Below are 25,821 nucleotides of genomic sequence, written 5' to 3'. Positions count from 1 at the left end.
TTCCTAAGTATCGAATCATCTAACTAAGCTCTAGGGATGAAAATACACAACGCGTTTGACAAATGCACCATGGTTCTCGACTGCAGCAATGTGGGAAAATAACAAGACAAAACAGATCTTTTGTGGAGCTGAGGCAGGCAGTGACAAAAGGAACACGTAGTCCCGTGGGAGAACTGATACTTGGGCTGGAGGGGGATTCAAGGAGAAAAAAAAGGGGGGGGATCTTAATTCTACACAGATTCTGCCACTGACTTGCTGTGTGACAGTGGGGAGTTCACAGCAGCTCTGTGCCTGTTGTCACACAAAGCTCCATGAAGCGCATGTAAGTAAAGATCTGACAAATGTTTGGAGGTCCTCCAGGGAATAAAGCCACAGTGAAATGCCTATTTGTTTCCTGGGCCTGACTGTGCCCCTCTGTGTAATTTCCGCGGGGTTCAAAGTGAACTCTACACAGTGGGGGGATCCCTGGATAAGAGGCGGATAAAGGATATGGGGCCCAAATAAGTAACTGTGCTTCTCAGATCTTCAGGTCTACAGTGGTTTTTGTAGGCAGTGAAGATGTAAAGCTGCGTAGAAGAGCCAATTTAAGTGAAACAATGTATATGAAAACTCTTGGCACGATAAAAAATGCCTTACACAGTTGTCATCATGATTACTCTTTTTTCTAGTTAACCTTCCTCCCTTGGTAGCCTACATCGTGGGCTCCCCAACCTCGAAGGCGATTTTTTACTTCTGATTGATATTCCTCTGAATGCTTTCTTCCAGGTTTTAGAAGACAGGATGAAGGTCTGGCCTCTATCCAATGCCAAATAAAGATCCCTTTGCACAGAAGACAGTGAGCCTCATTCACTGGGTCCTCAGTCTAGTGAGGCAGCGCTGTGTCTGTGGCTTTCTTAGTTACCACTAAACCCTTTGAAAACAGAGGGTATTTCCTACTGGTCAATTTTTGGTTTCCTCCATTTGTTTGATTTACATAGTTTTAATTAAACAGTAGATCAAAATTTTTAAGACTGCCTCTTTCACTTGAGCATTTTTTTTTCGAAATCGTTTCCATCTTACGGAGAACCCGCAGAAGGACAATGTCATAGCAGCCCCTCACTGATTTACACATTACAGATTATCGTCAATTGTAATAATAAATACGACTGTAAGGAACACCTGTCCACATCTCAGGTGCATCCGTCCCCATTTTCAAAAATCATTCCTTCCAGATAAATCCTGAAATGGAATTAGTGAGTCCAAAGGGATGAGTAATGTTAAGGTGCCCAACACGCGAATTCAGCTGCTTTTCCACCATACCTGGTCTACTTTTCTTAATAGTGTGTGAGAAGGCAGGAGTGTATTTTCACAGTTCACCCAATGGGAAATCAAAGGGTGAACCATTTTCTACCTCCATCCTGCCATTGATATGTCTCCACCTAACTGAACAGAGATGGCGTGTCTCCACCTAACTCTCGCCTTTGCCACATGAGAACACAGATATGAAGAGGGTCAGAGCCCCTCTGATTTATTCAGATATTGTAATTCACCAGGTGTGTCCCCTACTACCAGGTGTTTCTCCCTTAGTCCTCCGCCAGACCCTATAACATATGACCCTCTGTTCATTGATAAGGAATTAAGACTCAGAGGCTGATAAACCTAGCAAAGGTCACACCAAGTAGTAACTGAGCAGACTCACCCTTCTGATGCCAAATCTGTTTTTTTTTCATTCTTTCATAGTTGTCTTTCCAATCTTCCAAAATGCTTAGCCATAATTAGCCAAAGTGGACATTACAATCGAGATTCAATTTTATATATAGGAAAGCACTGTATGTAGCCATTCGTTCTTGCTCATTTGTTCAACAAGAGTGAGCCTGGGTCAGACCTCTGAACATGAGACACTCCGCTTGGAGACTAAAACTTCATCTTGTTTTTTTGAAACAGGAGCTACCTTGAACCGCTGAACCAAGCAAAGGCATGTGACTGAACCCAGAGCTGCTGAATCCACATTCTGGATAAAAACTGGACGCTCTGCAAAAGGTGTTTTCCTAGTAATTGACATAGTATACTCAACCAATGACGTAAAATGTAATTACATTTTCCAAACATGATTTTTGGAAAACCAGCTTGTGCATGTTTCCTAATACTTCTGCAATTTGCTAATAAAGACCACTGGCTTTCACTCCTCAATGGGACACAGTTGGGGTTTCTACCTGAATCGGTGCTCCCCACATTGCAATTCTAAGACCCCCCCCCAAATGCTTTTGTTTTATTTTAGATCTTCCTTTTTTTTTTTTTCTTGATCAACACAGGTACAATAGAGGATTCAAAGATAAATGAGTTTCCCTCATTTGGGTCTGCCCTTAGGGAGCTGACAGTTGAGGATTAGCTATTGGAGAAGTATATCTAGGATGCATGGGGACTCACAGGAGGAACATATATCCCAGTCTAAGGGAGATGGTCAAGGGAGAGTTCTCTGGCTTCTGGGTAACAGATCGGAATATGACAAGAATGGTGTGGGGTGGGGGTTGGGGTGGCTGCTGGGTGGGTTGGTTGGTTAAGCATCTGCCTCTTGATTTTGGCTCAGGTCATGATCTCCCAGTTCATGAGATCAAGCCCTGCATCAGGGTTCTCTCTCTCTGCCCCTCCCTTGCTCAGTGTGGTCTCTCTCGCTCTCTTTTCTCTCTCAAAATAAATAAATACACATGTTTTTTAAAATAAGAATTAGTCGGGGTGCCTGGGTGGTTACATTGGTTAAGTGTCCAACTTCGGCTTAGGTTGTGATCTCATGGTTCCTGGGTTTGAGCCCCGCGTCGGACTCTGTGCTGACAGCTCAGAGCCTGAAGCCTGCTTCAGATTCTGTGTCTCCCTCTCTCTGTCCCTTCCCCACTCACAATCTGCCTCTCTCCCCCCCCCCCTGTCTCTCTCAAAAATAAATAAACATTAAAATTAAAATAAAATAAAATACAACAAAACAAAACAAAACAACAACAAAAAAGGAATTAGTCAAGAATGGGGAAAAGCAGAGAGAGGCACTGTCACTATCCACTCACAGCTAGGGTGGGGGGCTCTGTATGTGTCGGGGGGTGATGCACCAGGAAAGGGTAGGAAACTGAGAAACAGAAGCAAGGGTCAGGCCAAGAGTTTGGGTTTTACAATGAAAATTGCTGGTAGGCTCTAAACAAAACAAAATAAAACAAAACACCCTTGGGCCAAGCAGTAATATGATCAAGCTGAATTTTTGAAAAATCACTTTGGCTGCAGGATGGAAACAGGATTGTGAGAGGGAAAGATGAGGGCAGGAGACCCGTTAAGGAGGCTTCTAGAGACATCAAGGCATGAGAGAGCTGTGGCCTGAATCGGGCACAGTGGAGGGGCACGGGGACAGGAGACGGCTGTCAGGCCTGTTTAGGGGAGTGAGTAGGACTTGCCACATTGGGGGGACTATGGGGAGTGAAGAAGGAAGGTTTTGGTTTTGGATAATAGGACATATGGTGCTGCTTCCCGGAGTGTCTGTGGGGAACTCAGAGCTCAGCTGAGTGGCTAACCTTAGAGCATGAGCGTGGGGCACAAATCCTAGGTCAGGGGTCTCTGTGGAGAAGATAAGAGGGAAGTATCCAGTGTCTGGACCACAGGTCTAGAGCCCAGGCACAGGTCTAAGGCCCAAGTTCCAGAGCCCACAGTCTAACTGGGAATGCACGCTAGATGCCGTACTTAGGACACATTTCTTATTTGGCCAAATGAGACACCCTCATCTGCAGGTACCAATGAAAGGGCTTCCGCCAACTGCAGCTACCTTTTGACAAACTTAATCTGAAGTTGCTAAAGTAGGTAGGTCTAAGCTCTAACACAGCGACACAATTATTTCGTAAGAGAGGACAATCTTCTTGGCCATTCCCCAGATTTCTTGGACAATTCGAAACCTGAGATAGCAAGGTCACATCGGTCCTCTCTTCCTCCTCAAAAGCTGTCCCTTGTTCAATGGGTCTTTCTTGATGGATTTAAGCAGTAGTCTTAAGACCTTAATACGAAATCTCACCAGGAAAATTCTCTCACAAGGCAAAAAGAAACAATTTCTCAATTTCCTGTGATGTTTCACCCATTGGGAGTAGAGTCCTGCCAGACATTCTTTTATTTTCTGTTTAATAAGGACACTTTATTTGCTGCAAAATAAAGGACTCCTTCAAAAGCAAATGTAGTTGCAGTGAGTTCAAAGGAACTTGTCTTTCTGCAATCTGACTAACAAAGACTCTAAATTATGAAATCAACCAATTAAATCCTTCTCATATTGAAGAAAGTTTAATCTTCCCTGACCAGAGAAGGAGAATATAGGAAAAAGAATGCATTAACACATTAATAACTCTAAGAGGAGATCCAAAATAAATGGTAATAAAGATCGCTTTTCAAATGTCTCTCAAAGGAAAACAGCTAAAATTTAGGGGGCTGAAAAGGAATATTTATGATACAGGCGAGAGAATCAGGGGAAGAAATGAGAAACAGGCAAGGTGGAAGAAACCTAATCTTCCCCGTGGGTGCTGAATCACACAAACTCTAAATGCAATTGTGAGAAGCATTCTGATCTCCAAAGAACACAGTTTTTGGATTTTTTTTTTTCTCTAAGTTTCAGAAGAATTGTTTCAGTCTGTTAGGAGAAAAATCAGCTCTCCTCCCTTTTAATTCGGGAGGAATTAAAATTTGTTGAGTTCTCGAAGGTAATCTCTTTATATTTTAAAGCAAGACTCACCATCCTCCACCCCCAAGAACATTGTAATGGGAGCAAATGGGAAAATATGATTCACTGACAGGATGTACTTTACCTCCAGCTTCCTATGGCCACACCCACTCCCTAAAGGGCACCGGATAGAGGAGCCTCCAGGCTGCCTTTCTCTTATAGGGAAAGTGAGGACAAGACAGCGTTGAGCTCAGAGTAGAAACTCAGTAAGTGCTTGACCGAGTGGCTGATTGCCTATTACCTCAAAGACCAGGAGGACTGATCATCAGAGTGGAGGGGAAATGAACGCAAAGAATCACTTTGTTGACAATACAGCCATCTCCCTTTCCAACTGACACATAACCAGAGTGAGTAAGAGTTTATTTCAGATGAATTCCAGCTCTTCAGGGCGCAGAAAAGTGTAGTCTGAGGCCAAGTTTCTACTTTAATTTAATCTTAATCTTTCAGTTAAGGACACAACCTTTATATAAGTACCATCTGCACAGGCGAGGAAGAGGCTTTGCTGTTAGTTAACTGGTTCTGGAAATCATGGAAAGGGTCCTTCTGACCAACCCTCATTGGCTTCATCCCTTACCTTCCCTCAAATCTCTGAAGTGACTCATTATGCTGTTCTTTAGGAAAAGTAACATTGAACACCTCCAGTGTGACAAATACCAAAGAAACCACATGAATGTGTATTATGGCTGAAAGTGCTGTGTGCCCTCTGAAAATTATATTTCCCTCTTCTTTCTGGGCCCACAGCTAGACTACCCTTTCTAGCCCTCCTTGAGGTTGGCTGTGGTCATACCATTAAATTGCAGCCAACGGAAGGTGACCAGAGTGACGGTACCACTTCCAGGCCAGCCTGTCAAGACGTCTCCTATGTGTCGCTCCATGCTCTTTCCCCCTCTATGTGTCCAGAGTGGAAACAACTTTCACAGCAAACTTGAAAGTTATGACATGAAGACATGATGCTAATTCTCCCAGTATTATTTTACAGATATAGGCTGTGAAGAAACCAAATTATTCTCCCTGAAAGCCAATGAAGTCATTTATCCTCTGTCATCCATACGCAAGAAATAAACTCTTGTGTTTGAACAATTACCCACTTGGGGACTCATTTACTATGGTAGGGAGCCTTTGCCAACTAATACATGTAGACAAATAATATTTATATCTATATCTATATCTATATCTATATCTATATCTATCTGTCTATATCTATCTAGATACATAGATAGATACATAGATAGATACAGAGATAGATACAGAGATAGATAGATATCTGAGGTGTAATTAACTGACTCCATGACTTCCCAATCATACAAATCACGCAAATTCAAAATTGTGTATCCCTGCGCACTTGCATCTTTCCGGAGCAAAAACTCCACAGATGTCACTAGATTTTCAAAGGGTTCTTCACCACAAAATGCGGAGAAACACTAAAATACATTTAAACGGTGTTAGAGACAAAGATGTGAATGCACAGTAGTCTGCCTTTCAGCTCTATTTAATTACGCTCCCTGCCAACAGTTGAAGCCGGGTGCTGAGAACCATCCACCATCTCTCAGCTGAACCTCCAACTGGTGTCCTGCTCCACCCTCGGCACCCTCCCCCCAATCTCTTCTCCATGGAGCTGCCAGAGAAATCATTTTCTTTTTTATTAATTTATTTTTGAGGGAGAGAGAGAGAAAGAGAGAGAGAGAGCACATGGAAGGGGCAGAGAGAGAGGAAGAGAGAAAGAATCCCAAGCAGGCTCCACACCATCAGCCCAGGGCCCAATGTGGGGGCTCGAACTCACGACCTGTGAGATCACAACCTGAGCTGAAGTCGGACGATTAACCGACTGAGCCACCAGGTGCCCCCAGAGTAATCATTTTCAAGCAGGAATCAGATGACTGCACACCCTTCCCCTACTTAACCTGCTCTAGCGGCTTCTTGTTGCGTTTAGCATAAACTCCTGTTCCTCGTTGTGCAGTTCTGTGTGATGTAGCCTCAGCCGTCTCCTGCGAAGCCACTATCCTGGCCTCCTTCCTGCCCCTGCTCACTTTGCACATCTTCTTGCCTCCTCCTAGAATCTTCTTCTGAGCTCTCTAATCCCTGCTCCAAGCTTCGGGTCAGCCAGCACATCCTCGGCAGGGCCCCAACCTCGCCGCTTTAGCCAATGTCTCTCCACTACCATCTCATCCTTCTCGGCACACACCAATAAATGGCCCTATTTCCTTGATCTATTGTTTATTGTCTGTATCCTTTCCTAGAACTTGAGCTCCCAGAAGTCACTGGCTTAGACAAGGCTTCCTCCGAAGCAGACTCTGACCCAAGGACTCAGGAGCAGGCAGGGAAAGAAGCTGGCAGTGCATGCCCTTGTCCAATGGGACACACTGTATACAACTAGAGTTCAAATCCCTGGGGGTCTCGGGAGGCAGTAGTGAATGCACCTTGGAGTCATCCCGCCCAGAAGGTGAGGAAGCAGGGTCGTTCCCTCTCCGCTGTCACTTGCCACTGGCCGAGGGCTTCTGGCTAGGATAAAGCACCGAGACAGAGTCATGGGCGCCTGCAACAGGACTCTGTGGGCAAGCGCACACAGTGGAAACTGAGCAGGTATGGGTGTGACATCGACGGCATTTGCAACAGGGATCTTGTCTACGTAGTACCTCCAGTACCTGGCACAGACCCGCAAGAAATCCTTGCCGGGGCTGCCTGGGTGGCTCCGTTGGTTAAACGTCTGACTCTTGGTTTCGACTCAGGTCATGATCTCACAGTTCGTGAGTTCGAGCCTCCCTTCGGGCTCTGTGCTGACAGCAGAGCCTCCTTGGGATTCTCTTTCTCCCCTCTCCCTCTGTCCCTGCTTGTGCTCTCTCTCAAAGTAAATGAACTTATAACAAAGAAATACTTGTCCAATAAATGAAAACAACTTTCTTAAAAGAGCACAGTAAGTTCAGCAAGTCTAATGAAAATGCCAATATGCAAATGATACACTCAACATAAAAACCACTATGTTTTTGCAGATATGTTTGCTACCGCTCTGATTCATTTTTGGCACTCCAATGAAACCTCCCTGAGGACAATATTTAAAGGCGAGCAACACTTAGAACCCAGCACTCCAGGCAAGAGTGTGGAATAAAGATGCATAAAGAATAAAGATGGAGACCAGATGTCAGAGGGGGCTGGCCCTAAACAAGGCAAGAGACAAACCGCATGACCTTAGGTGAGTCACTTCCCCCTTATAGGCTCTGCTTCCTGCTCCATGAAGACAGGGGTTGCGAAAAGGCATTGAAGGCCTATTCAAAATCCAGTAATCTATAGTACTAATCATTAGGCACATATGACTGAGAACAGATTGCCACATGGCCTTATATAGCTTCCCTGTGCGTGGGTATTTTGGGAATGTGAGATCATGTGCAATTTAAAGAAAAGCTCTCAGTCAACTGGCCTAGATTTTCTCCTGCTAAATAATGCTCAGATGCTTTTGGGTCACTATATCCTCATCTTGAGAGAAGGGCCTGGCTGTGCAAATGCAATTTTAGAAAACAGTACTTACTGAATATTTGCTATGTGCCAGGAAACTTATGGGGGATTAGATATTACTTTAATTAGGGAAAATTGGTCAGCTTCTATTGCTGCGTTAAAAAAATAAAAGCAGACTAAAGCTTTAAATCCTACAGACTTAAAGTTCAGAAGTCTCAAGTGGCAATAGATGAAACCAGACTTGCTTGGAATGTGGCAAAATGTCCTGATCCCATGTTTCAAACATTTAACTTTGAGAGGGGGAAATGCTGACTACTTCCCTCTTTTATTTTGAACATATGGAATATTTCCAAGGAAATTCAGTTGGTCCACATCTTAGTCATTCACAATTAAACTGTACAAATCACTGTTTTGTTTTGTTTTGTTTTGTTTTTAAATCTATTGCAAAAGGCTTTTTCTTTAACAACGGCAGTCACAGTCTTCCCTGGGCGGGTAAAAAAAAAATGGAACCTGAAACTTCTAATAATTCGTTTCCAAGCTGGGAACTTTGAGCAAGGCAGGGGCAACCTCTGTTTACCAACAAGAGTTGATAGACACAAGAGAGCCCTATCAAAGCTTTGCCTTTCTAGAGTATCACTGTAGCGAGAGCAAAAAAATGCTCTATAAACATTTTTTTTTCAGTGTTCACAAGCTTCCTGCAGGGAAGGCAGGTGATGTCTGGTTGCATGCACCCAAAATCTCCATGTTCACACTGTCTAAATGTGCAGCGAATGACTACCTGAGATTCACCCCAAATTTCCCTCTCTCTGCAAAGCAATGTTGGTAAGAACTCAGAGCAAGTGTTTGGAAAGGAAATTGGCTGAATCTCAGCGAATCATCTTAGAATCATCATATTAGTGGCCCTCAAAGAGAATGACAAACCCATAGAGTCTGGCAAACACTTTATGTCGATTCCCATGAGCTTTCGTTTCCATGGAAAACCTAAACAATGACTCAGACCTTGGCTGACTTGCTCGGACCTGTCAATTCTGTTCAGTTGCCAAGTGAGGCCAAAGTGAAGGCAGGCTACGCTCCCCACTCCTCCCTCCTCAAGGTTTGCTGCCACGTCAGATGCATTTGGAAATGCCTTTGCAATGTCTGCTATATATTTATATTTATAGTTATAGTTAGATTTACTTTACATTATTTATATTTACATGTACATAACATGCAATTTTTTTTAGTTCCCCTAGGCCAACACTTGCTATAGCTAACGCAAAGCACCATGCAGGCATTTTCGTGTGTGCGGCTGTTCTGTGGAATTTTGGAGGGAGAAAGAGATGATCGCTTTTCTAAGCAGGATTCCGCTAAAGGATAGTCTCCATTTTTAACTATACTCAACTTCTTCCCTTTGATCTGGGAACGTGATTACTTGCTCCAGATCATCCTTTGTCTTGCTTTTCAGTGACCCACCGTCGCCCTTCCCGTCCCACCACCTACCTCCACACTCTTGAATCCCGCCAAGGTCAGGAAATGTGTGAGGCCAATACAAGAGCCCGGATGTGTATTTAATTTCATTACTGCGTGCTCTTCTATTAGGAAGCATCCATAATGGAAGAGAACATAATAGGATTATATACACTTATTGTGTACATAATATCTGTTGTGTATCAATATCTGTTAAGCTGGGTGCTGAATAAAAAAATAATTGAATAAAATGGCCATAAATAGAACGAAATGAAAACCCATTATTTAGAATGGAATGCCGGTCACATGAATTAGCTATCGGCCCCGCTACTTGGTGTCACTGTCAGTGGAAGAAACCCAAACCCATCAGATGAAACTGTTATTTACTTGTTTAGTGTTTCCCCACCGAATGCCCAGTGGCTCTTGAAGATCCACTGCTTTTCTGGAAATGGATCAAAATTGACTGGCCAGGTCAGTTCTCATACGGGGACAGTTTTACCTCCCAGGGCAAGGTCAGCAGCGTCTAGAGACATTTAAGTTTGTCACAATGGGAGGAGTAAAGTGGAGGGTATGTGCTACTGGCATGTAATGGGTAGTGGCCGGGATTTTGCTAAATAGCCAACAGGGCACAAGACAGTCCCTCACGATAACGGGTTTAAGGCCTAAAATATCAATGGTGCTTGAGACTGAGAAACCCTGGCCTAGGTCATGGGCCAGCAAAGGAGGAATTTATCCTTAAACTTTTATCTCTGTTGAAAAGAAACCTTAGCTGTCTACACTCACTGTCACTAAGGGAGTTCAATCTTTTCTATGTTATTCCAATATTCTTGTCACCATCACTGGGGTCTTTGCTGCCAGCCCCCTTCTTTCTGTTTATCTTATACCTTGCAAAAAACAGCTCCGATATTATCATTTCTGCTGCCCCAAACACCACAATATTGTGTTCTGGCCCCACAATAGAGGGACAATGCAGTATGGACAGGAGCTGGATTTGGACTCCAAGTCTTGGGTTTCTGTCTTGGACCCACCATTTCCTGACAGAAACCCCACAGTGACTGGGTCTTTCTAAAAGTCCCTCCTCAGAGCAAAAATTACTGCCCTGCTCACCTCACACAACTGCTTTAGGAGGTGTTTTGGAGACCTCCATGAACACTCTGGCATATAAACAGAGAGGTAAGGAAATAATAACGTCCCAAGTCTTCAATGGCATTCTCAACCTTGTCTTGGCCCCATGACCTGGCCCAAGCTTTATCACTTATGACACCCCTTAAAATCCCCCAGATCCTAGTTAAACTGTTAGTTTACATTCCATAAATGAATATGCTTCGAGTTTTCCTATTTATCCATCAATTCATTTGAAAACTATTCTTTGACCACCTGATAGATGCAAGGCAGTGTGATAAACGCTGGGTTTGTAATGCAGAATGGAATAAAATAATCACGGTTGCTTCCCAATTTTGTGCCACCTGTTTCTTTCTACCCGAAATGGAACCTTCAAGCTCCATTCTTGATCATCAAACTCCATTCACCAAACAAAATCCACCTGAAGAGTCACTCCATTGGGAACCATTTCTTCATTCCTCAAATCAAAAATATCCCCCATTGACATTTAGGTTGTGTGTCTCCCGATAAATACCACATTCTCCGGTGTATTGATGATTTATGTACTCTTATTTTTCCTATTAGCTTGTGAGCACTCTAAGTTGAAAACATGAAATTTAGTTCTTCACCCTCTTCCATTAGAGCTTTATAACAGTTACAACACTGTCAAGGAGGCCACTTTACACATGGTAGGTGCAACAACATATAGCTCCGTTGCTGATCGGGTCAATCTAGAAGGATTTGAAAATAGGGAATGAGATGTCCTTCAAGTATAGTGGAGATCATGTTATACAGCAAGAGCTAGACAACAGTAGGGACACTCATCACTGTTGACCACTGTCCTCTGTATTTCCAAAACACCTTGTTCTTTCTCTACATAGCTCATCCCACTGTGAATTTTAATCATCCGCTTACTTGTTGTAACCTCTCCCCAAACTGTAAGTTCTTTTTTATAATTTTTTTAACATTTGCTTATTACTGAGAGACAGAGAGAGACAGAGCATGAGCATTGGAGGGTCAGAGAAAGGAGGAGACACAGAATCGGAAGCAGGCTCCAGGCTCCGAGTTGTCAGCACGGAGCCCAACGCGGGGCTCGAACTCACAGACCTCGAGATCATGACCTGAGCCAAAGTCAGACGCTTCACTGACTGAGCCAGCCAGGTGCCCCCCAGACTATAAGTTCTCTGTGAGTGACAAATATGTGTTTCTTGTCTCTCCATCTGTAGCATTGAGTGCAGTGTCCTGGTATATTTTAGGGGCTCCATAAAGAATTATTGAATGAATACATGAATGAATTCCAACCTCCCACCTTTGCATTCTTTGATCAAGAGCCAAATTTGGGGGGTGCCTGGGTGGCTCAGTCAGTTGAGTGTGACTCTTGATTTCAGCTCAGGTCATGATCCCAGGATTGTGGGACTGAGCCCCATGTTGGACTCTGCACTGAGCATGGAGCCTGCTAAAGATTCCCTCTCTCTCTCTCTCTCTCTCTGTCTTTCTCTCTCTAATAAAAAAACCCTATAAAACAATAAAATAAAATAAACCAGTTTCAAAAAAAGAGCCAAATTTGGTATAACATGGGTTCGTGGTTGTGTCACCCACTACACTGCTTGCCTCTCCTTTCTGGCCCAGCAGAGGATTGAACCCTCCTCCCCACCCCCACCAATCCATTGTTTTTGCCAATGAAAGCAGTAGAAATGACCCATATCCCTTCTAGGCAGAAGATTTCATAGTGCTGGGTTTTCCACTTCTTCATTCTGCCACAGCGAACCATGAAGCCTCATGTTTAGGTGGTAGCATCATAAAGTTCTGGGTTTCTAAAAGCTAAGATAAATAAAGCTGTCCTGCCAACCTGTGTTGTATATGCAGCATAAGGAGACATTATCTTCTTTTCTGTTTTAAGGGTTATTTATTTCTGCAACATAACCTAGCCTATTCTGACTGATGTAAGAGGGAAGTTCCAAATGAACCTTATTAAAAGACAGTCCTATCTATAAAACTATGGGGCTTTTATTTTATAAAAGGACTCCAGTACATGTAAGAGAGTACCTGCCCACAGAAGTACTCCCTAAAGCATACACAAGTGTGTACATAAATACATAATGAATAAATGTTAATGATGAAGTAATGCAAAAAAAAAATTTTAATGTTTATTTATTTTTGAGAGAGACAGAAACAGAATGCGAGTGGGTTAGGGGCAGAGAGAGAGGGAGACACAGAATCTGAAGCAGCTCCAGGCTCCAAGGTGTCAGCACAGAGCTTGATGTGGGGCTCGAACTCACGAGTTGTGACACCATGACCTGACCCGAAGTCAGACGCTGAACAGACTGAGCCACCCAGGTGCCCCTTTTAAAACTCATTGTAATTCATATCACGAAAAAAGTTGTGACCCTGTAAACAATCCCCTTAGAAGGCCAGGTCTTTGTTCCAAAGGCATTGCCTGTTTGTCACATTTTCAGAGCTTGTCCTGGGGAATTATTTTTAATTAATATAGTAGAGTCTACTAACTATGGAAATCTTCATTATTTGAGGGGAAATTTTCATTTTTTTAAGAGGCAAAGATCATTTGGAACCAAGTCTGATGGACTATGTGGGTGAGTAAGCTAGGTCACATTACCATCATTAAAAATATCAAGGGGTCTGATTCTATGGGCTTAGGCCTCTCTTTTATTTTTGTGGAGCTCATAATTTTTCACCAAAAGCCCTTCTAAAAGATGAGTTCTAAAAAAGAAGGTCTCTTGTCTGGTGATTCTCAAATTTTTTCATAGTTCTAGAATCATAAGTAAATATTAATCTCCAGAATCTTCTTGGTCTCTACATTCGTGGTCATTAAACAGATGCAACATGATTGGATACATGGCTGCGTGTTCTTCACTGTATGCATTAGAAGCTAAGCATGTTTACTCTCAGACTATAAAACCACAAAAACAGTTGACTCCTGATGGATAAGAGCCCATTGAAGCCCTCATCTCCAATGTGGCTGTATTTGGGCCTTTGAGGTAACTAAGGTTAAATGAAGTCCTAAAAGCGGGGTGCTAATCTTACAGGGCTTGTGTCCTTATGAGAGAAGGCACCAGAGCTTGCTTTCTCTGCAAACCACAGAGGAAAGGCCATGTGAGGACACAGTGAGCAGGTGGCCGTCTGCAAGCCAGGAAGAGGGCCTCACCAGGAACTCTATTGGCTGCACCTTGATCTTGGACTTCTAGGCTCCAGAACTGTGAGAAAATAAATGCCTGTTGTTTAAGCCAACAAATCTGTGATATTTTGTTATGGTGATCTGAGCGGAGTATTCTAGTTTGTTCTGTTTGTTTATCCTTGTTGCTATTTGGATTGCCACCCTGTATGCATGTCTTCTTCCTTAACCGATGATTTTCATTTGGTTGCCCACCCTCCCCTGGGCAGCCAACGTGATTCAAGAAGGAACCGAGGGCTCAGGCATAAAAAATCAGCAACTCCACTCCCTGCCCACAGAGGTTGGTTCAAGAATTGGCCTGTAGTCTGATCAAAACCAAGCCTAGGATGTATGCACGGAGGTTGATGTAAGCAATGTTCTCTTTCCTGCTGGATGGGCATCTGGAAGGATCTGGCAACAGGAGTGGATTGAAGTCATCTTTGCTACAACCATGAGGGAAAAGTGTGGTTTCCAAGTCGAGCCAATCCAAGGGAAGACAGCCAAAAGATGCATCCGGGTCACAGAGTTTGGGCCTTGGATCAAACCATATCCAGAGCTTGGGACATTTATTGTTCAAGACATTTGCAACCATACACACCAAATTAACACAGAGATTGGGGTTGCAGCAGTCTAACTCTCAGTAAGTCGGTCCTGCATCCCCAGAGGCCGGAGTGAATGGATGCCCTATTCTGGAATTCTCTCGTGCACCCAAGTTTTACTACCCTAAGCTACATTTGGACAGGCCCGTTATGGAGATGTAAATGTCCTGCTCTTCAATGGCTTGTTTGACAGGATGAAAGGCTTTGGGATTTCAATGACTTTGACTCCACTGGAGATGGGGGGACAGCCTATTTTAGCAATTTGCATGGGCATTAATAGACATATACTTTAGCTATTCAAATATTTAACTAGCTCTTTTGTTGGTGTTTTGAATCCCAAAAGACTGCAGCTGCCTGTTTGTGTCTGTTGTGCCTTTAAGGGGCTTGCTGATTCAGTAGGATCCCTTGAATGCATTAATTAGCCTTCCCTCATTTTCCCAGCCCATGCCTATGAAGAAATGAGCATTTGCAGCTCCAAATGCAGAACGATGTTGAGTCTTGAGGGTACCAGATAAATGGAGGCTCACAATTGCCTGCTTTGTGATGGGCAGTTTTATGCTGCCAGCCGCCTGCGTGGTACGGCTTGCACGGCTGCATGATTAATTTATTGGCTATCACTATCGGCAGGCGAATGAAACACAGGCCCCGGATTAAAGCGTCACAGGGGAGAGGGGGCATTAATCAGCCCAGGTACGTGAGTCAGAAAGACATAAGGATCCAGAGAAAATAAAATGTTATGGAAGGCTGGAAAGTGATTTATCATTTTTAATATATATCATCTAAACCCACTCTTTATAACTGCTTGTAGGCCTCCACGTTATAAAGACTTGGACAGGAAAACACTCCTTCCTTAAAACGCTTGAAGTGAAAGATGCTGGTGGGGCAAATAAAGAAGCATGAAGAATGAACTGACTGTAAGAGGGAAAAAAAAAAACAAAACTTTGGCTTAAAATTAAATTTCCACTCATTTCTTTTTAAACGATTTAGAAATAACGGCTTTGGCTCGGAGAAACTGCGTTCTGTCGATCAGATGGAAGAGAAGATGAAAGTCCTGCCCCAGAGGGCCAGTGTCTCAAGTCATTTTTGAAATTATTATATTAGAAAACGTACTTTCAGAGCGTAAGCTGTGCCGGGCAGGCTAACTTGTTAAGCCAACCGAATGAATCGCTCGCTGTTGTCTGAGAAGCTGGGAGCCGGAAGGGTGTTCTGCACAATCACGTGTTCTCAGATTTGGACGTTAGCAAGAATAAAGTCTAGATGGAGTTGAAAATTGAGTGGAAAGAGACATCCCTTCCTCCATTCACAGCTACTATTCCTCCTTGAGTTTTTTCAACCCAAGAAATTAGAAGAGCCGTCATCAGGAAGGCTCCCCTTTCTGTCATGGGCAGAAACAAACAGCAAATGTCCCTTTGCATCTGCAACAGTTTACAGCTTCTAACAGCAACTGTTTTTCTCAGTTCCCCTTCGGAAACGTCAGGCGTTTCTAGCAAACAGGCAGAGAAAGACCGAGGACTTATCAGGAACTTAGGGGGTCTGTTGTCTACTCCTTTATTTTACCCCCTTTACAACAATTCTCTGACTTGGTCGGAACACAGGAGGACTCTGTGCTGTGTCCATAAACGTAGAGCCCATTGCTTTTTTCACAAAGAGTGAACCATCTGTGGCTGGACTAATGCTACATAGAAAGGGCCGGTCCCTCCACCCCTGGTCCAGGCCCCTCCACCTCTGAGGACAGCTACTGCCTTGGTCTATTGGAGCCTCTCCTTCCTCTTGCCTCCTCCAGTCCATCCCCCATGCTGTGGCTGGAAAGCACTTTCCAAAATGCCACCTGTCTTCTTCCCCCATCACTACTTAAAACCAACTGAGGGTTCCATCTCACCGCCTTACAGCCCAAACTTCTAATCTATGCCTTGGCCTCAACTTACTTTGCGATTCTTCTCTTCTAGTCTCTTTCTCTAGTCTTGTGCCCCAACAATGGAGACAGAAATTGGTAGCCCCAGGCTCACCCTGGGCTGTCTTGTCTCTGCGTCTTGACTCCGTGTCTCTGCCCATGTCAACCTTTTCCTCAGTTTTTCCTATCCTTCGCTACTCACGAGTCACCTCCTCCAGGATGCCACCCCCGGCACTTCAGCTTGGACTACATGTTTCTCCTCTCTGCTCACAAAAAACTCTTTGCAGGTCTTAATTATTGCCGTGTATTCTAATGATCTTTTCACTGATCTTTGTCCTCAACTAGATTATAAACTCTTTGAGCAGAAGCTTCTAGTCCTTCAAGAGTTTATTACTATTCAGAGCCTGGCATAAAGCCTGCATCCTCTGCAATAGGCCCAGGCAGGGCTGAGGCATTGCACTGCACCCTGACTGGTGCCCCCTGGAATTATGCAGCTCAGAGCAGGGCCAGGCTACATACGGCCCACAGTGAAGATCCACACCTTTGAGCTCTAGCTCTTTTCTTCTAAAATCTACCAGTTAGTCCATAGGGCCCTAGGCAGTGAGGGACAATGGATAGACGCCTCTATGTTAGGAGTTGTCCAGGGGGCTGGTAGAATGCTGCACTGGAAGGGGAGGCTATGAGAATGAGGCATGGTACAGGAGTCATGACTTACGTCCTTCCCAAGCCTTCCTGATCACCTCCAGGTGTCGTCACTGCTTGGCTATTGTAGATCCAGAGATTTGATCCATCCACTAAAAATGTTTATATTGGGAACCTACCGTGTGCAATACTATGGGAAACGCTAGCATTTATGGAGTTCTTCCTATGCACCAGGCATCTTATTTCACCCTCACCATTACACCATCAAGTAAGTATCATAATCCCCACTCCTAAGGTGCAGAGGAATTCAGTGATCACAGGTCATACAGACAGGAAATGTAGTAGCATCAACACGTAGTTAAAAATTAGTCAGGAAGGCCAGATCACAGGGATAATCAGAGGGTCCTCCAAGCACATACCCTCTCCCATGCCTCCCCCCATCCAGACGTTCATGATCTTTCACACACTTCTGGAGAAAATGGGCGTCAGTGGTCTAAGGCCTCATAACACCTTTGTATTGCCCTTAGACGTGGGTCTAGAACTCAGTTATCCAGCTGTTCTCCCAGACGTTCAACAAGGTCTAGTCCTCCCCCCAGCTTAACCTAAAGGAACCGGAAGTTCTAATCAGTGCTGCCAGGTGGTGATGCCAGACCATGGACAAAGTGCAATTCCAATTCTCACATGGCAGAAAACCCAATCTTCACTGGAATCAGGGGCCCAGGGAGAGAGAAGGCTCCCATGGGCCTGCAGGTCACCTCCTGATAACCTGATAACAACAAAGCAGCTTATGGGTGGATGACATGGAGAGGAGGAGCCAGAACCAGAACCCCCCCCTCCCAGTCACTTAGTCAGACTCTAGTGGTCCTGAACTGGAGGTGAAGTTTTGAGGTAGATCAACAACTTGAGCCAAGGGTGTCCCTTTGCTCTCAGACCTAATTTTATTGGGTCATCCAGAACACAGATGGAATTCACACATGGTGCCTTAAAGACAGAGCTTACCATCTGATCTTGTAAACATTTGTTTTAAGAAGATGACCCTGGCAGTCATGGAGAGAATGATTTGCAGAAGGGCAAGACTTGAGTCAAGAAGGTGAATCAGGAAGAGGCTGCCGCCATTGACTGGGGAAGTCAAGGGACTCTTCACATGGAACGTGTTGCCTCCCCAAGTATGCTCAACACCCAGACTAAGATTGTTGAGTTTTATTCCTGTGTGTAAGAGCTGTAGTGGAATGCAAGAGTGGCTGGAAATGAAAACAGGGTTGAAGAGGGATGCCAGATTCCATTGTGTCATCAAATTCCTGGGGAAAAGGATAAATAGTTCTGCCTGTTGCTTCAGGGTTTTGTCTCTAGGATGTAACACACCTGCATATTTAGAAACATCTGGGCCACTAAGATCTTCACTTTCAGTGCAACACTTCCCATCACTCAGCCCTGGACCTTGTTGGCCCCCAGATTCAACCTGGGATAGTCATTCTTTCACTCATTTATTCACCAAATATTTATTATGATGAATTATCTTAAGATGAGTGAACAAAACGGACTGCCATCGATGAAGCTTACGCTTTGTGGAAGAGACAGGTGACCAACAGCAACAACAAGGAAATATGTAGCATGTGTGGTAGTGCTTAGGGCTTTGAAAAGAAGAAAGTCAGCAAAGAGGAGGGACAGCCAAGTGGCAGTAAGGACTGCAAGTTGATAAATGGTCAGGGAAAGTCTCCCAGAGGTGATGTTTTAGCAAGGATCTGAAGGAGATGAGAAGAACACTCTGGAAAGAGAATCACAAGTACAAAGGCTGTGGGAAGAGAGTGTATCTAGGGGAGTAATCTAGGAGAGAGATCAGGGAAACTGGGGCCAGCTAGAGCAGCAGTGGAAGGGGAAGAAAGCAGTGGGATTCTAGATATATTTTGAAGACAGAGTTGCCAAGTAGTTGGAAAAGGGATGTCAGTGAAGAGAGAAGTCACAGGACCCACAGATTTATTGAGATGGATTTGACCGTGGAAGGATCTAACAGTTCAGTGCTCTGTTCTGGACTTCTGGACGTGCTAAGTGTAAGATGGCAAACAGATATCCGAGTGGAGCTCCTTAGAAGATGGCTGGCCATATAAGTCTGGAGTTCAGGAAAGAGGTCTCTACCAGAAATCAGATTTAGGAAAAGCTACCATTTAGACGGATTCCATGCCTTAAGACTGGATGAGTCCCCAAAAGAGTGTATGCCTCCAGAGAGGGGAAAGGCTCAGATACTGAGCTCTGGGGCTTAACGATGGGAAGAAGGAAAAATCCACCTCTGAGGTGGGAGGAAAAGAGGAAGTCAAGTGCACAAAGTGTCTGAATAAGACAGGAGAGGCTTGCCAGGTGCTGCTAATGGCCAAGGAGGGTAACAAGGGACAATGAGCAGCGCATTTATAGTGGTGATCTTGAAGGAGATGCAAGAGAAAGAGGGACAGCGGAATTGGAGAGAGGGAGGGCAGCTCTTTCCAACAGATCCCTGCGGAGACATCATGCAAGGCCATGATGAGGCAAACAGACGGGGGTGGGGGCTCCCCACGGGCTCACTTCTGCCACGTGTCTTTGGTTTTCTCAGGGCAATGAGAAGCAAGGCAGTGAACTAAGGGTGAGTTAAGGGGAGGAGGAGGTGGAGGCATGTGGAGAAAGGAAGGGAGGGAGAGAGGGAGAGTGAGGCTTGGGGGCAGCACCACAGAGGGGGTGCCCTGAGGTGCCTGGGCTGTGGAGCACTGGAGTGAGCTCATGTGGTTGTTTTGCCAAGAAAGGGGCAAAGACACTCTGAGTGTCTTTGGGGCAAGGGAGAGATGACTGTCAGTGATCATGGAATCAAAGTTAGACAACATGAGGGGAAAACAGAAAAGAAGAAAAAGGTGGGGTCCATGTTTTTGGTCTAAGAAGGTCAAAGGACTGTTGGCTGGCATCGGGGTAGCAGGGGGAGCAGAGAATGAGCTGGAAACAGGATCTGAGAGGGAGGTTCTTAAGATTAGGGAGAGCTTGGTCATGACAAGGCTAAGGAAATGTCCATGAGAGCAGGACTGCAGCAGGACGGAGGATGTGTTTCTCACAAAGGACCAAGCTTAGTAAGGATGGGCTGAGTATTTTTCCTAATCGGTGAGAACAGTCAATAAAGAGATCTTATTTTATTTCCAAGGTCTTTAAGAAGGAGGAGAGGGAAGGAGCCAGGGAGGGAGGGAGGGAAAGACAGAGACATTGGCAGCAAAACGTACCACTTAATCACATCATATTTCTGAAAGTAGAGCTTGAGAAAAAGTAACCAAGAAACCCGGCACCCTGTAGTTTCAGGGCTTCCCAAAGTCCTTCATCCATACCTCTAATAAAGAGCAGCAATTTGTCTGCATTTTGCAGACACACGCCATGTGCTGGCAGCCTCCCGCACCAGCCTGTGTGCAGGGATTAGGAGGAAGGCGGCATAACTCCTGCGCAGCTAAGCGGAGAAAACCCGCAGGCACGCTTGCTCTGTGTCTGCTGGAGGCTCTGGAATCAGCTCCACCTCGTAAAGGCTAAGCCTTGGCCAAATGAGGCCCAGACCTGGGTGTGGAGCAGGCACTCCATAAATAACTGGTGTTGACCAAAGGAAGGAAGCTGCCACTGCTCTGAATCTCAGTGGAGTGGGACTGAGCCCCAGGGTGTGTGTGACTTCAGGCCAAGGTCAGACCACGCCAGACCCCACCTGGGTAAGGGAGGTCACAGGGCCAGGAGTCTGAAGCCCCAAGGTTTTGTTCGCATTTCCACCCAGTCCACAAACATTTAGCCAACAACTATTAGGTGCTCGGCTTTGGGCCAAGAACTGCGGGGTCTCATGGAAATCAGTCAGTGGTACGTGTTTACCAAAATGAGTAAGACACAACTGAATCCAGTGGAAAGGCAGGATTACAATTTGTGCTCACCTGTGGTCTATATTATTTTAGGTTTTTAAAAAGTATATTTTGGCTCTTCTGGTGAGAAGTCATTAGGAGAGCAGATGAGCGCTGAGTGTTTCCCCCACCAAAATCGTCTGACAAAATACCCATTACGTGGCCCACCAAACCACAAATGGAAGGTAATAAATAATATATAGCGTTGGTCAGAATCAGTATGAATGTGGGTTAATTACTACAGTGATAAAGGAAGTGATGTCATTTATTTTTCGAAGAGTTAATGAAATGGATGTTTCACCTTCCAGTGCCTTCTTGTACATCTTGGCATTTCCTCTGTTCCAGAAACTGAATCCGAGTCTTAGAGCAGAGGGTTGTGAAAAAAAATCATTAAGGCTTCTGTACAAAATTTCAATGATTTTTAACCAATGAAGAAAAGGTAAATAGTGCTGTTTTATATTTTAAAGACTAGGGCTGTCTATTTTGAGTAAGTAAGCCATTATTTATTTTCCTTAACATAGCCTCAATAAAAGTTCACAAAATAGCATATATTGGGAAGAAAAGTAATACTGTAGGTAAATTCATTCCTCTGATATTATGTGTTTTTCCTCAAAAGCTTTTGCAGAACGTTTTTCATGATAAAACAAGTGTTTGTTCTTTTTTTAGAACATTTGAAAAACGCAGAAAGTATAAAAAAGAAAATAAAATCCTCTCTAATCCCACATCCCTTAATTATTAACATTCTGGTGCTTTTATTTTTTTATGTAAAAAATAAGTATTGGGACCACAATGCCTATAGAATACTTAATATTCTAAACTTTTTAATTAACATTGCATTGTGAGCACAAAACTTTATTTCATTCATCCTTGAATTTTTTTTCCATCATTCAATGAATCATTCTGATATCATTGAGCATTTAGGTTTTTCTTTATTTTACTGTTTCATATTGCATAGATGGGGCCAACTTTGTATGCATAGCTTCCTCCCCATCTCTGTCATCATGCTAGAGTTCCTGCTATTGCCATTTTCCTATTCTGAACGACTTTTTTAACTACTATATTGTCTGACATGATTGCTAGCATATGGGTGAGCTACTAAATAGCCTGTTTGGTATCCAGCCAGGTGAGAGAAACTCCAGGTTCATTCACAGGTTTGTAAATTGGTTCTCCACCATTTTCTAGGCGTTCGCAGTATCTGTAAGTATTCGTATCTTTCACTTGTTAAAGGTAAACCTCTTATGTCCAGTTCACGTCTTATTCCATTAGCTAGAACTTCCAGAACGTGATCAAATCATAGCAAGAACGTAGGCATTCTTATGGTGTTTCAGAGATTAACGGGAAAACTTCTGAAATTTCACCATTAAGTCTGATGGTAACAGCTGGTGTAAGAGGTAGCATCTTTTTTCTTCATACCCATGTTCACAGCAGTATTGTTCATAACAACCAAGACATGGAAATGTCTAAGTGTCCATCGATGGATCAATAAATAAAGAAGTTGTGACATATATATCAATACATCCACACATCCACCTACACAGTGGAATATTATTCGTTAAAAAAGAGGAAATCCTACCATTTGCAGCAGCACGGATGGACCTTGAAAGCATTATGCAAAGTGAAATAAGTCAGAAAGAGAAATTCAAACACTGTGGGATCTCACTTACATATGACTCTTTTTTCAAATTTTTTTTTGATGTTTTTATTTATTTTTGAGACAGAGAGAGACAGAGCATGAGCAGGGGAGGGGCAGAGAGAGAGGGAGACACAGAATCTGAAGCAGGTTCCAGGCTCTGAGCTGTCAGCACAGAGCCTGATGTGGGATTTGAACTCACGAATCGTGAGATCATGACCTGAGCTGAAGCCAGACGCCCAACCGACTGAGCCACCCAGGTGCCCCTACATATGAACCTTAAAACAAAACAAAACAAAACAAAACAAAACAAAACAAAACATCAAACTCCTAGAAAAAGATCAGATTTATGGTGACCAGAGGTGAGGGGAGGGGTGATTGGAGGAAGGTGGTCACCAGGTACAAACTTCCAATTGTAGGACTATTAAGTACCGGGGACGTAAGGTACAGTGTGATGACTATACCAGATCCTAAGAGTTGTCGTCACACGGAGAAATCATTTGTTTTCTTTTCTTTTTATTGTATCTATATGACGAGATGGATGTGAGCCGAACCTCGTGTGGGAATCATTTCACCACGTATGTAAATCAAACCATCATGTGCATGCCTTAAATTTATACAGGGAGGTATGTCAATTATTTCTCAATAAAACTTGGGGGAAATGAGCATAAATATATAGTATCTTTGTCACACAAAGGAGGTATTCTTTTTTTTCTTAGTCTACCAATTTTTAGCAGAGAGTGTACTTAATTTTGTCAACACTCAGACCAAATGGAGATAACCAAACAAATTTTATTTTGTGACTTAGGCCTAGTCCCTCATTCTGAGCTTATCACAGTAGCATGGGGGGTATTCTTTTATGATTAGGTTGCAAAAAAGGTTATCTGAAGTTTTATCTTTCTGTCCAAAAGCCCTCTCCACTCCCCTGGACAAAATTCCTTGCTGCAAAGTCTCCCTCCGACACCTCGGATTTTGCTGACATTATTCAAGTCCTGTACGATTCCAGGCACAGTTTCTAAACACTTTCCGTGCGTCTCGAAACAACCCTATGATGGAGACCTTATTGTTATTTCCATCTTACGCACGAGGAAACGTAAGCGCCGAGAAGCGAAACCACTGTTCGAGTTCGGCGAGTGGCAGAATTAGGACCCGGGCCCCAGACGGCCTGACCCCACAGTGTGCTCATGGCCACCACAGCCAGATCCCTGGCTGCAATCACAGTTTAATCACCCGCCACCCAGGTGACCTTGGGCAAGTCGCTGAACTTCTCTCAGAGACGGTTTCCTCCTCTGTGAAGTGAGAGTAACAGTAGAAACAACAATCCGGACCTAGCAGCGTTGATGCGAAACACTGTGTCTGGCGTGAGGTAGACATACAATGAAATGACAGCTTACGTTTCTTATTATGACTTTTATTTACTTAACGAATATATATTAGAGAATGCCTCTCTGCCAGACACGATTCTGGGTATTTGGGAAACAGCACCGCCCTCACGGAACTTCAGTTACAGTATATCCAAAGTGATTTAAGATTAGATTATGCTACATTACACTCTGCGACGGCCTCCCAATCCGTTGTCTGCGCTTCTGAAGTTTGAAACGTTCTGAAAACCCAAAGGTAAGCTCATTTGGTACTAAGACCTGACCCGAACTGCTGGGAGATCCTTTGGAGACTTTACTGATTCCAGTTAGCATAACCACTTCTTCATATTCACTGCAGAAATATCATCGAATGCGACTACGAAGAGCTCGCCCAGGGCCCACTGGAGGGGGTATTTAGCACTCACTACAGCTACCATGCTGCATTTTGAAAATCCAAAGTGTCTCCAAATCCAAAGCATCAGCTCCAGGGGCTTTGGATAAAAGGTGTGGTTCTGTGTAATCTATAATGATATTAGTTTATGCCAGAAACGAATCACATAACACTCTAGTGTGGTCTAACAGTGCGATCAATTTGTTCTCTCAATTGGAATGCAAGTCACTTGAAGGCCCTGACTTTTCGTGCTCATCACACTGTCTCCTACAGCAACTGACATGCTCCCAAGTCCCTAGTGGCTTCTTGGTGATCATTTTACTCAAATTAATTATCTCCAAGAGCGTCCTCCTTGATCCAAGATATTTCAGTCCCCTGCAGGGCTACTTTCCTCAGATGAAAACATCAACATAACCATCATTTTCCAGCCATCGTGGGGTGAACGGGCTGGGCAGACCATTGGAAGGGCTGCCCTTGACTTGCATTTCCCTATACCTAGAGATGATTTCCTACCTCAAATCAAGTGTTTGACCTTAAATATCTGAAAAGAAGTTGCTTTACCAGTAAAAACATGTCAGCACATCTTAACGATTTTTCTTTCACCATAAGGCTAACTCAAAACGTTTTTGGCGAAGAGCACAACTATGGCATTTGCTCAAACGGTACGGAACTGTGTTTCTTTGAGGTTTTTGCTCAAAGATGGCCCCAAGATGTGATGGGATCTTTGGCACAAGGCACAAGACACTAATTCCTGTCTCACACTTCAACCACGAGGGCTTCCTTATGTTTCTGGAGCTGTTTCATCTTGTCAATTGTTTTGAGTTCTATGTTAGATTACAATGTGCTGGCATTGCAGGAGGAGATCGCAAAACTGTCACAAGCAGCTTCCAGAAACCAGAAATAAGAACAACGACTTACGTCACCTTGCCATATATTTCAAAGCACTTTCACATATATGATTTCTGAAAAACTTCCCCTCAGCTGACTTCCCCAGGTCAGCCTTAGGTTGCCATTACCCACACAGGTATCTTCATCAGTGGCGTGGAGGACAACGACCTTGCACGATTTTATGATTTGATTATTATAAAGGAAGAGAGGGGACAGTCGGGATTTTCAGCCAAGCCAGCGTGTCACCTTTTGATTTCTGTAGGTTTGTTGTTATCGCTGCCTGAACCCACAGGGCAGACGCCAGAAAAATAATTCAGTAGTTCTGGCTCTTGATGGACACACCCTTCTTTGATGGGAAAAAGCTCACTGTTCCAAAGGCAGCAATGGCTGTCTTCCAGAGTCAGGCTAGTGTCACCGACAGAATGTAGCTTTAGCACACTACATCTCGCAGTGCAGGGCCATGCACACAGGAACACTGAATACACTTATTGTGATGATTGACAATGACGACGGGGCAGGTACTCAATAGTTGCTGATGGACAAATGATGGCAGCTACTGAACACCACCCTAAAAGCTCCTCTTGAAAAGGTACGTAGATCCATGCAAACTCCCAGATAAAACGTCTGGAGCAGGAAATTATGTGTCTTTGAGTTACGTGTAAGTCTT

At 44.0% G+C, this 25,821-nt stretch overlaps 1 protein-coding gene across 4 annotated transcripts in view; it reads right to left on the bottom strand.

Moving 5' to 3' along the window:
- NTRK2 (neurotrophic receptor tyrosine kinase 2) overlaps positions 1-25,821 on the bottom strand; it is a 335,800-nt gene that overhangs the window by 157,102 nt on the left and 152,877 nt on the right. The gene's annotated exons all lie outside the window — the stretch shown is intronic.

This window comes from Panthera pardus, unplaced genomic scaffold (assembly GCF_024362965.1).
Source record: "Panthera pardus isolate Hobbes unplaced genomic scaffold, ASM2436296v1 HiC_scaffold_20, whole genome shotgun sequence".
In the NCBI taxonomy this organism is placed as follows: Eukaryota; Metazoa; Chordata; class Mammalia; order Carnivora; family Felidae; genus Panthera; species Panthera pardus.
Note: the sequence above shows the minus strand (reverse complement) of the source record. Positions and strands in the feature narration are given on the sequence as shown.